We start from the raw sequence: 11,429 nt of genomic DNA on the forward strand, positions 1-11,429 counted from the left end.
CTTCCAATAGCGCCACCATCGCCGCCGTGGATCGCGACCAGAGGGGAGCACGAGATCGAGAGAGAGTGAGGCGTGGAGACGGCGTCGCGCGGAGAGGGACTCGCCGCTGTCGTCGCGCACAGCCATGTGTCGTCACTGCCGTCTGAACAGTCACCGTCGCCCTGGGGTGTAGTCCGCCGCTACCGCCAGTAGAGGTCACTGCTGTGGAACGGAGGTGAGAGAGGGAAGCAAGATGAATCCTCTCCGCTTCTGGTGCTCTGGTTCACCGCCACTACCGCCGGAATCCTTGGCCGCCGCTCCTACCGTTGCTCCATTTGGGTTCTGGGTGAGTGCGCCGCCTTTGCCCTTGGAAGCCGCTGCTTGGGTCAGGATGCTATGGTGGTTGCTGTCCTTGTCAGTAGCGGGAGAGGATGAGACGCGATGATGGTGGGTGGTTCCCAGCACTTGTTGCCGTGCCGTCAAAATCTGCCGCCATGGCCGCCGGAGCTCCGGGCTGAGTTTCTGCCACTTGAGACCCTACTGCCACCGTGTTCCACTGCTGGTAAGTTCTTTGAGTTTGGTTTCTGTTCTGTTGGAATTCCGGAAAGGTTGTTAACGCCGCGTGGTTGTTACAGTTACCGTCACCGGTGTTTTTGCTCGCGATTGTCACTTGGGGTTACTGACGGAGCCACTGCCGGGTTGATAGGGAGCTGCGGCTGCTTCGTTTTGTGATTTCAGTGAGTATTTTGATTTTTGAAAGCCCTGCGTTAGTGCTCTGTTCCGTGTAATAAAGTATTTGCGATGTTAATGGTTTTAGGAGTTAGAATCCGGTTTGCTTATGCCACTTGTAGCGGTTTCTGCTTTCGAGAGAGCAAGCCGAATCGGGTTCTGATTGTCGGTGATTTCGGGCAGAGCGAAAAGAGTTCAGTTGACACGCTTGGGTTAAGTTTTGCTTGCTGAGGTAGGGGCGCTTTCCAAAAACTATAGTTTATTATTGGAATTGTTACATATGGGTACTGATGTGAGATATTGTGTATTTGGTGATTGTATCTGCCTTATGTATTATTTGATTGACTCGAATGACTATGGATGTTGGTTTGGCCGAATTGTTGTGTGGCTTGTGAAATGTAATGCTTGAAGTTGATTCTTTAAAGATTTGAAATGAGTTTAATCCGTTGAGGATTGGTTTGAATTGAGTCAATTATTTTGATGATGTGGAAGATAGAATACTCTTGAAATTCAGCCTGTGTTGCTTTAATTGATTTGGTTTTGATAAACGATTTATTGCTGAACCGATTCTTTAAAGCTTTGGAAATGAGTTAAATCGGTTGATATTGAGTTGATTTTTGAAATGGCTTCCTTGAGATATGCCACTGAGGCGACTGTTGGATTTAGCTTGCTTTTGAATTGATTTCTGGTTTTGAGCTGTTGAAAAAGAATGAGAAACGGTTTAGTTGGGACCCGAACCGGGTGGCAAAAGTCCAAGTTTTAGGGGAGGTGCTGCCGAAATTTCTATAGAATCCGAGTCCTTATTTGAGATGTTAATTGGGGAATTTTGAGTTTAATGCCTTTCCTATTTATTTTGAGGATTGTGAAATTATGGCTTCTTTATTACCTTTACTTAGAGCAATTAAGAAAGCAATGAAGTTATGCTTTGAAAGAATTATTGAAAAGAGAATCATGATTTATCCTTATTTTCCAAGAAGAACAGTATGTCTTTGGGTACAATTCATTTGAAAGAGAATTTTGCTTTGAGGCTGTTTTAAAAGGTAAAACGGGTTTATGTTTTTCTCTATTAAACACAAAGATTGTCCCTTGGGAGAGTTTTCGTGATTTTAAAAGGAATTGGATTTCGATTGATGAGCCTCATTATTTTGACGTTTTAAATAAGATTCAAAGTATCTTTTGAACTCTAGTTTAACACAACGAAAATGATTCTCTTATCAGTTTGAAACGCTTCAGATTTAATTATGGAATTGAAGCCGGTTTTGTTTAAGTAAAGGAAATGGTTTTGAAAGAAGTAAAGGTTACGTGACTCGGTTTGGCTTAGATCCTATTTTCTTACTCAAATCAGAAAGCCAATGTTTTAATGATTTTAAATGATTTTGGCGAAATGAGATATGTTATTCTCCCCTAAAGACTTGGGACTCTGCCGAGAAACTTTGTTATAAAATCCCATTGTTGAATGGATGATTTTGAGTGTCTCCAAAAAGAATCTTTAACTTGCCATGGTTATGGAAGTTTGGAAAGAGGATGCCGAGAGTGGCATTGTTTTCAAAGGGAAATTTACCTTGAGTAAAAGTGGCTTATGAGCCTAAAATGATTTGAGAAATGAGATCTTTAAAGCCAAGGCTGAAAAGAGTTGAAACTCGATTTCAAAGTGAAATGAATTGAGGAAATGATTTATGGCTTAAATGCCGACTTTATGAATTTAATGATGTTGAATGGTGGAAGTGCTGTTTTGTTGTGAGCCGGAATGGCTGTGTATGATTATACATATTGGTTGGTTTTGGATTGAACCGTGAGCCGGAATGGCTGTGTATGATATGAATATTGGCTGGTTCTGGACTGAACCGTGAGCCGGATGGCTGAGATGGATGTTGATCCATGGATGAGATTGAATGCATGTTTATGCTGAATCATTGATAAATGTGAATGTTGCACTTCCACTATCTGAGATACGAGTTTCCCTGGGTAGTAGCAGTGGCTAGCCACCACGTGCTCCAGGTCGAGACTTGATACTCTGTTGACCCTATGTCGTAAGTGTGGCCGGGCACTTGAAAGGCCCGGATGAGCTCGCCCCCATAAATATTCACCAGTAAGGGTGATGGATATGGATCATGATTATGATCAAGTTTATGATGAGTATAACTCGAGTTGGGGATGCACGACAGAGGGACAGTCCAATGGTTAGCTACCAGGACTTGTCGGGTTGGCTTTATAACCGACAGATGATATCATCAGCCACTAGGGACAGGCATGCATCATATGCATTTGTGTGACATTGGTTAGGTGTGCATATTATACTTGGTTTGCCTATGTGATTAATTGCTAACTGTTCTACTTGTAATAACTGTTTGTTTGTGCTTGAACTTCCTTCCTGTGTTTGCATCTGGGACTCTGTTGGATTGTGGTGATTGGTTGTTGGTTGGATTGTTTAGGCCTAGGGCCGTGGTTAAATTGAGATGGACCGATGGTTGGTTTCGGTATTGTGGTTATGGTTTGGAAATGCGTGAAAGGCTAATTTGGTTCAGCATAGATAAACCTTCTGAAATGCTTTTGAATATTGTTTAAATGAACAGTTTCTTCTTTCAGAAAAAGGATTTCAGATTTCTCTTTTATTGTAAACGGTTGTTTTTGAAAAGAGGCATAAGATGGTTATTAATCACTGGTACGGTTTATCTTCACGTATCCTATTACAGTAATTCCCAAAAACCCTCTACTGAGAACCCTTTCGAGGATGATGTTCTCACCTCCCTACATTTTTCCCCTTTCAGGATATGGGCGCAGAAGTTACGAAGAGCTTATTTAATTGTTGTTGTGATGCTCTGTATTGTTTTAGTTATGGTTTATTGTACCCTCGCCTTGATCTTGATATAACCTGTAAGAGGGATAGGAATTGTATTGGATTATGTTTGTAATATTACTTATATATATATGTATGTATATATGTGGATGTACTCTTTATGAGTTTTTGTAAGTTGTATGGTATTTATGGATGTACGTTATCGAACGAAAGTATTTTTGGGAGCGGTATTGCGGTTTAAAGTTTTAAACAGGCTCATATTTTTAGTATTAAATAGTATAAGTGTCGTCGTAATGTCCGAGCTATCAGAGTCGCGCAGCCGGAAGTGTGAGCTCTGGTAGTTAGGGTGTTACATTATGGTATCAGAGCAGTTCTTCCTGTAGAGCCTGAGGAATGGACTGACTATGCTTCAGTTGCATACTCTGAGCGTTTGTCATGTATTAGGTCTTGTCGAATGACGAGAATTAGAGCTTTATGCACATGACAGTCTATTGATTAACATTGTTAGTCTTGCATTGCATAATTCCTGATATTAAGTTCGGCCGGCTTAATACTAGTGAAATATGTATATGAAAGCACTGATGGGTTATCATAGATGAAATCCTAGTTTTGAGTAAAGCGAATCGCGGGTTTTGGAAAAGTTGGAAACTACTTCTCGAGGCTATTCAGTTGTGTGTCTTGAATTCTGTTCGAGTTGACATGTTCTTTCATATCCTAACTTGAATTTCTTATTTGCTAGACCTTTTGAAGAGTAATTTGATGTCTTCACTCTATTCCTCTATCCATATGTATTCTTGTTTGACCTTAAGTGCATATGCTGGTTTAAGATCTTTGTTGCATCTATCTTCCTCTGTTTGAGTTCTTCTTGATTCAAGTATTCTTTGATATAGCCTTGAACCTGTCTTAATGTGCTGTGACTTTTAACTCCGGATTCTGAGTCCATTCTTTGAAAAATTGTTGATTCAGTTTTTCTCTTACTTGACAGTGATCACAGCCAATTTTGAGATTTTATAAATTGCTGTTGATTAGATATATGCTTTTCTATATATGAGACTTTGAAATTATTTATACAGTTTAACAACTATTTCTTTCTAATACTTTGCCTGTACTTTTACTGGTTTACGCAATTGTACTTATTTTAAAAGTAAATTTTGACCTTCTAGTAATTTTACTATAGTTCCAATGGACATCTTTATTTGATTGTGTATTGATGCCAAGGCATCTTAGGCTAGTTTCACTAGCATTTTTTTTATAGTTTTAGTTGTTTTATGCATTTTCTTGAGCTTAAAGTAACCAAGAATGGTTAAAAGAATAACAAAGCAATGAACCATCCAAACAGTATGATTTTGATGCAAATTCCATGAGTTTTAGTTATATTACTTGAATGCTATGAATGGAAGATTTCTCATGAAATTTTGCAAGACTTTGATGCAATTGTTTGGATGATTTCAGGGAAGAAGAGGCTAGGCAAGGAAGCAACAAAATCAATAAAGGAAGCTTGAATATCACATGTGGAGTTTAAGTTCCAGTTTAAGCCTAAACTGAAGCTTAAACGCCAGAATCATGAAGGCTAAGAAATGCTGAAACTGAAGTTTAACCTCCAGTTTAACCTTAAACTGGAGGTTAAACGCCAGAATGAAAGTCTCACCAAAGAAGCATTTCCACGTTTAACCTCCAGTTTAACCTTAAACTGGAGGTTAAACGCCAGAATGAGAATGCCACTCAGGAAGCATTTCCACGTTTAACCTCCAGTTTAACCTTAAACTGGAGGTTAAACGCCAGAAATGGGAAATGCACCAGGGAGCCATTTCCACGTTTAAGCTCCAGTTTAACCTTAAACTGGAGCTTAAACGTGTTCGACCAAGTTTTCTCCTCCAGGGTTGCTTTCTCCATTTCCACGTTTAAGCTCCAGTTTAACCTTAAACTGGAGCTTAAACGTGTTCGACACCTCCAGGGCTACCTTTCTCAGCTTCCACGTTTAAGCTCCAGTTTAACCTTAAACTGGAGCTTAAACGTGTTCGACCTCCAGGATGGCTTTCTCTATTTCCACGTTTAAGCTCCAGTTTAACCTTAAACTGGAGCTTAAACGTGTTCGACCTCCAGGGCTGCCTTTTCTATCTCCACGTTTAAGCTTCAGTTTAACCTTAAACTGAAGCTTAAACGTGTTCGACTAAGTTACCCTCCAGGGCTGCCTTCTTCCATTTCCACGTTTAAGCTTCAGTTTAACCTTAAACTGAAGCTTAAACGTGCTTCCACAAAAGGCATCACTGGAAGTGTCTGGCGTTTAAGCTACAGTTTAAGCTTAAACTGCAACTTAAACGCCACTCTTGGAAAAGGTTTCTGGGCCAAAAATATTGCGGTTTAAGTTAGTATTTGAGCACAAACATCAACTTAAACTTACTCTGGTATGAAACCCAATTGAATATCATGGTTTATGGGATTGGGCCTGAAGGATTGATGAGTCTGAAATTTCAATTTATTGAGTCATGTGTCATTATTTGATTATCACTAAGTTGGCTCAATGAATGTTACAGAATTTGGATCAACAGCCTCATCAAGATTATGGATCATAAACCCAAGGCAAAAGGAAAGCAGGGAGAGGCCTCAAAGCCCAAGAAACACAACAGAAGCTCAATATAGAAAGTGTATAAATAGGATAGAATTTAAGTTAGGAAGGGACTTTTACCTTTTCTTTTGGCTAGTTTTCATATCTTTGTAATTGAATTCAGAGCTATGACTCACTAAACCCCCTTTCATTGGGTTAGGGAGCTCTATTGTAATTCAATGAATCAATAATAGTTTATCTTCTTCTTCAATCTTTTCTCTTGAATTTTGTTAGAAAGCTTCTCGATCTAATTCCATTGGGTAGTTGTCTTGGGAAAGAACTTACCCATAATTGGAATCCTTCGGAACCTTGGGAAAGGAATGGAGGATTCATGCTAGAGAAGCTTTCTCACAATGAATTGGATTGGGGTTTGGATGGATATTGTGACATGTAATCCTACCAAATTGTGGTTCATGAAACTGTGTGGTATAATCAGTGATCGAGCATCATCTCTTCTTATGAACATTTAAACCAAGGGATTGGGAATTTGTTCGTTTTTAGAGAGAATTGGTGAGCCAAGGGATTGGGATCCAATCATATAAGATTGCCAAGCAAAATTCAATGAACGCATTGGTTGAGGAAGAGATAAACATGTTTTGATTCGGAGATCTCAATATCTCCTATAACCCAATGAATTCCCCATTTCTGATTTCCACTTTCTCTTTATATTCTGCAATTAAATTCATGCAATCACCCCCATTCCCTTTAATTTCAGCAATTTAGCTTCTGCTCTTTACCTCATGCAATTTAAGATTCCGCCATTTAAATTTCTTGTCATTTACGTTTCCCGCCAATTTTACATTCCGCAATTCTCATCTAAATCTTGATTCCGCTCAACTAGAACACACTTCTAATCCGAATTGCTCACTCAACCAATCCTTGTGGGATTCGACCTCACTCTATTGTGAGTTTTTACTTGACGATAACCGGTGCACTTGCCGGAAGGAATTTTGCCGATCGTGCAATTTCCTAAATCGTAGCATAACTAGTTTATGCGCATCAAAGTTATGGCGCCGTTGCCAGGGATTGGTTTTCGATTGACAATTCTCAAATTGGAAGTTAACTAGATTGAGCAATTTTTCTTGCTTTGTTAATTCTGTTCAAGTTACTTGTTGAATTTTAATTTCTGCACTCCGTTACATGCTTTCTTTCTTTATGCCTTTAAATTCAAGCAACTAACTCACTGACTCACTAACTGTTTGAATTAATTCCTCAACTGCTCTGACCATACTCTTCCATTAACCAAGAGTATTTCACTTGTTTGGTGCCTGTGCTGTGTTCTTGTATGACAGGTAGGAGAGGAGAGACATCAACTCCTCCATATACCGAACCAGAGAGGACCCTTCATAGACTTAGAAGGGAAGCAAGAGGGAAGAGAGTACTGGGAGAAGAAGAATCTGAAGGAGAATCTGAGGACAATTTTGAGGAAGCTCTAGATCTCAACATGGATAGAGAAGTTCACAACCATGAGAGAGCTGATGGAAACAATGCCATTCCTGAGAGGAGGGTTCTTAGTTCATACATAAACCCAACCTCTGGGAATTGTGGTAGCAGCATCCAGAAACCACCCATTCAGGCCAACAATTTTGAGCTCAAACCACAGCTAATATCACTTGTGGAGAATCATTGTTCATTTGGTGGAAGTGCTAATGAAGACCCAAACCAACATCTCACAAAATTTCTAAGAATTTGCGACACTGTGAAGTCCAATGGAGTCCAGGAAGATGCATATAAACTGCTTTTGTTCCCATTTTCACTTAGGGACAAGGCAGCTAAGTGGCTGGAATCATTCCCAAGGGGGAGCCTAACAACCTGGGATGAGGTGGAAAGCAAGTTTCTGGCACGTTTCTACCCCCCACAAAAGGTCAATAGGCTTCGATCTGAGGTTCAGACGTTTAGACAACAAGATGGTGAAACTCTCTACGAGGCATGGGAGAGATTCAAAGATTTGACAAGGAAATGCCCACCAGACATGTTCCATGACTGGGTGCAATTGCATATTTTCTATGATGGACTGTCTTATGAATCAAGGAAGGCTGTAGACCATTCATCAGGAGGTTCATTGAACAGGAAAAAGACTGTGGAAGAAGCCATTAAAGTGATTGAGACCGTGGCTGAGAATGAGTACTACTATGCATCAGAGAGACACAACACTAAGGGAGTCATGGAGCTGAACCATGTTGATACAATTCTAGCCCAAAACAAGGTGTTTGCCAAGCAACTAGCAGAGCTCACCAGGAAATTAGAAACAAAACAAGTGGCTGCAATACACACACAAGATCAAGAGGAAGAAAGCACTGAAGGAGGTGATTGGGAAGAGGCCAATTATGTAGGAAATCAACAAAGGCAACCATATGATCCACATTCCAACACTTACAACCCAGGCTGGAAAAACCACCCAAACTTTGGGTGGGGAAACCAGCAAAACCAACATAACAAGTCCACATACCAAAACTCCAACCAAAGATCATACCAAGCCACACAAAACACTTACTCTCAACCACCATATCATAGCCAAAATAATCAACCTGCTCAACCTAATCCGAACCAACAATTTCAAGATCAATTAAACAGGATAGAAGGAATGCTTGCAACCATGAGTCAAGACATAACCGAATTGAAAGCTTTTAAGGAAGAAGTAAATTCTAACCTGTAAAACCAAGGAGCTGCCATCCAGAAGCTAGAAAATCAAATTGCGTATTTGTCTAAGCAAACCCCTGGGACAAGCGTTTCTCATGCTGCCAAGGCTATTGCAAGGGAAGAATGTAAGGCCATAACCCTCAGAAGCGGAAAGAATCTAAAGGAGATCTCAAAGGAAACCACAGAGGATGAAGCAAAGGAAAATGTGAGAGATAAGGAACAAGGACAATCTTTTACATCGTCTGCAACAAAAGAAAAAGAAAAAGAGGTCCTGAAGCCTTATACACCTAAAGCACCATATCCTCAACGTTTGATGAAAAGTGAAAAGGATGGCCAATTCTCCAGGTTCTTGGAGATTTTCAAGAAGCTTCAAATCAACATTCCGTTTGCTGAGGCAATAGAGCAAATGCCACTCTATGCAAAATTCTTAAAGGAATTAATGACCAAGAAAAGAAGCTGGAGAAACGAGGAAACTGTGTTGTTAACTGAAGAATGCAGTGCCATCATCCAGCACAAATTGCCTCAGAAATTGAAGGATCCAGGCAGTTTCCAAATCCCCTGCATCATAGGAGAAGTCATGGTGGAGAAGGCCTTGTGTGACTTAGGGGCCAGTATCAATTTGATGTCTCTAACAATGATGAGAAGAAAGAATTTTTCGCTTTCATTCTGGTTGAGTTTCGTTTGATAAGCTTTACTTAACTTATTTTGAATTGAGTTTGGTTTAGCATACTACATAGTTTATGCCATTGTTGTTCTTTTGAAAATGTTGGATTCATAGCTTTCTTCTTATGAACGGACTGGTTCCTTCTTAAGCTTTTCACCTCTATGAATGTCATACGTGATTCTGTTTTTAACTAATCTTTTACATCTTGTGGACATTACCATTGATCTTGGTTTGTCCCCTCTTGTGAATCTCATCCTTATGTGGGTCAGTTTGATTCGTTTCAGGATAGTACATTGTTTATTCTCCCATTATCTCTACAAGAGTTTTTAGTTAAAGATTTATCATTGAAAAATTACAAATGATTGAGTTGTCTTTTCTATGACTTTTGTATTCTTTTGGATCAATTTAAAACTTGTTTGATATTTCATGCTTAGTGGATCTTGTTTGAACTACTCTAATTTAAGATCCTTTCTTGCAAGGCTTAACTCCTTTTTAGTACATCTTAAACTTCTTGAATGTTCTTCTGAGATGGGGATTTCAAGAACACTTTTGGAGTATTGTTTTGGACTTTTTAAAGAAGTTTTGAATTCTCTTGTAAGAAGTTTTAAACGGAATTTATTTTCTGTTTCTTGATTTAGATTGAAACCATTGTTCAATATTGATGAAGTTAATTTAAAAATCGGCATGCGCTATTTTAAATGAGGTTTTGGAAAGTTTCCTTATTTAGTGGAAACCGGTTTGTTTGTAACGCACCACTTATTTCCTTACCAGATTGTAAGCAAATTTTTATCTCGGAGTTTCTTTTCTAAAAAGAGTTTAACTTCCTCTTTCGTACTTGCTATAAATGTTATACATGCTTGTTTGAATATGAAATTTTGAGAATTTTGAACAAGCATCTGATTATTTCCGAGTTTTTATGAACTGCTTTTGGTTAAGTTGTGCATTTAATTATCTTTCTAAAATATTTGAGGAAATATTTTAGCTCTTAGCCAAAGTTGTGTGCATTTGTTTTTGGAACTCTACAAAATCTACTTCAACATGGAATTGTATTGAAGTAAAGCCACATTTATGCTTTTGTTACTCTCTTGAAGGACATTTGTTGCTTAACTTTTCTTTTAGACTGCGAGGTGATTTTCCTGCAAGTTTTCGATTCTTTTAAGAACAATGTATTCAGAAGTATTTTTAATCATGCCCTTGAGTTTTGTGAGCTTTGCCTTGGGTTTGAGATATTCTCTTTTGTAAACCTCATACTTCATCGACTCAGTTTGAGTTTGTTTCAAGCTGATGCGCTGGTTATCTTCTTGTTGATCCTATTGAACTTCTTTGATCTAAGGGTTATCTTTGAAGTTGTCAATTGAATTATGTCTAGCAAACTTTATTGCTTGAACATCCATGTTTATCTGGGATTGGATATATTCTTTCAAATCTATGACTATTGTCTTTGACATCCGTCTCTCCTTTCTAAGATCTCATATTCTTCTGAGTAGACTCGAGAATTGTTTTGGTATCACGTGCGACTTGTAGACGTAGTAACGCGATACGTTAGTTCTTTAAGATGTGATGTGTATACGGAAGTTGAAGCGGTAGGTGTGCAACGTATGAGTTGTGGGCATTTTGTTCCTTGCGAACGGGTTTGTGATTGTCAGGCTTGTGATCAAATTTGGGGTTTGTAAGGTGCTTGATGGAATTGGAAAGTTGAAACCTTGAGGTTGATATAAGATTAGTGTGCGGATATTGAGCACATCGTTTTAACTCCATCCTGTTTTCTAGCCTTTGATGCCTTGCCCTACTATCACATGATTGACCCATGTTATCTTTTGCATTGAGCCTATCTTGTAACGTTTGCTTGGCAGTTACACTCCTACCTTTGCATCCTTATGCTTATGATAATCAAAGTATTTGAAAATCGTATATATGATTATATTTTGAGATATTTTTGCTTCTTCTTTAAATGTGTTCAAGGGTGAACTGTTATGGAATTTCTTCCATTTTGTATCAATTTTCGAGGGCGAAAA

At 39.0% G+C, this 11,429-nt stretch overlaps 1 long non-coding RNA gene and 1 other non-coding gene across 2 annotated transcripts; one reads left to right on the forward strand and one right to left on the reverse strand.

Annotated features, from left to right (window-relative positions):
• Nucleotides 1-861: 861 nt before the first annotated feature.
• LOC140176518 (uncharacterized) lies at nt 862-3,679 on the forward strand. Its single transcript, XR_011868129.1, has 2 exons — nt 862-940; nt 3,477-3,679. It is a non-coding gene; the product is annotated as an uncharacterized lncRNA (long non-coding RNA).
• A 4,301-nt stretch (nt 3,680-7,980) lies between these two features.
• Nucleotides 7,981-8,084, reverse strand: LOC112726018 (small nucleolar RNA R71). Its single transcript, XR_003165091.1, has one exon. It is a non-coding gene; the product is annotated as a small nucleolar RNA R71 (small nucleolar RNA).
• Nucleotides 8,085-11,429: the final 3,345 nt, after the last annotated feature.

The sequence above is a fragment of the Arachis hypogaea genome, chromosome 11 (assembly GCF_003086295.3).
Source record: "Arachis hypogaea cultivar Tifrunner chromosome 11, arahy.Tifrunner.gnm2.J5K5, whole genome shotgun sequence".
NCBI classification, from domain to species: Eukaryota; Viridiplantae; Streptophyta; class Magnoliopsida; order Fabales; family Fabaceae; genus Arachis; species Arachis hypogaea.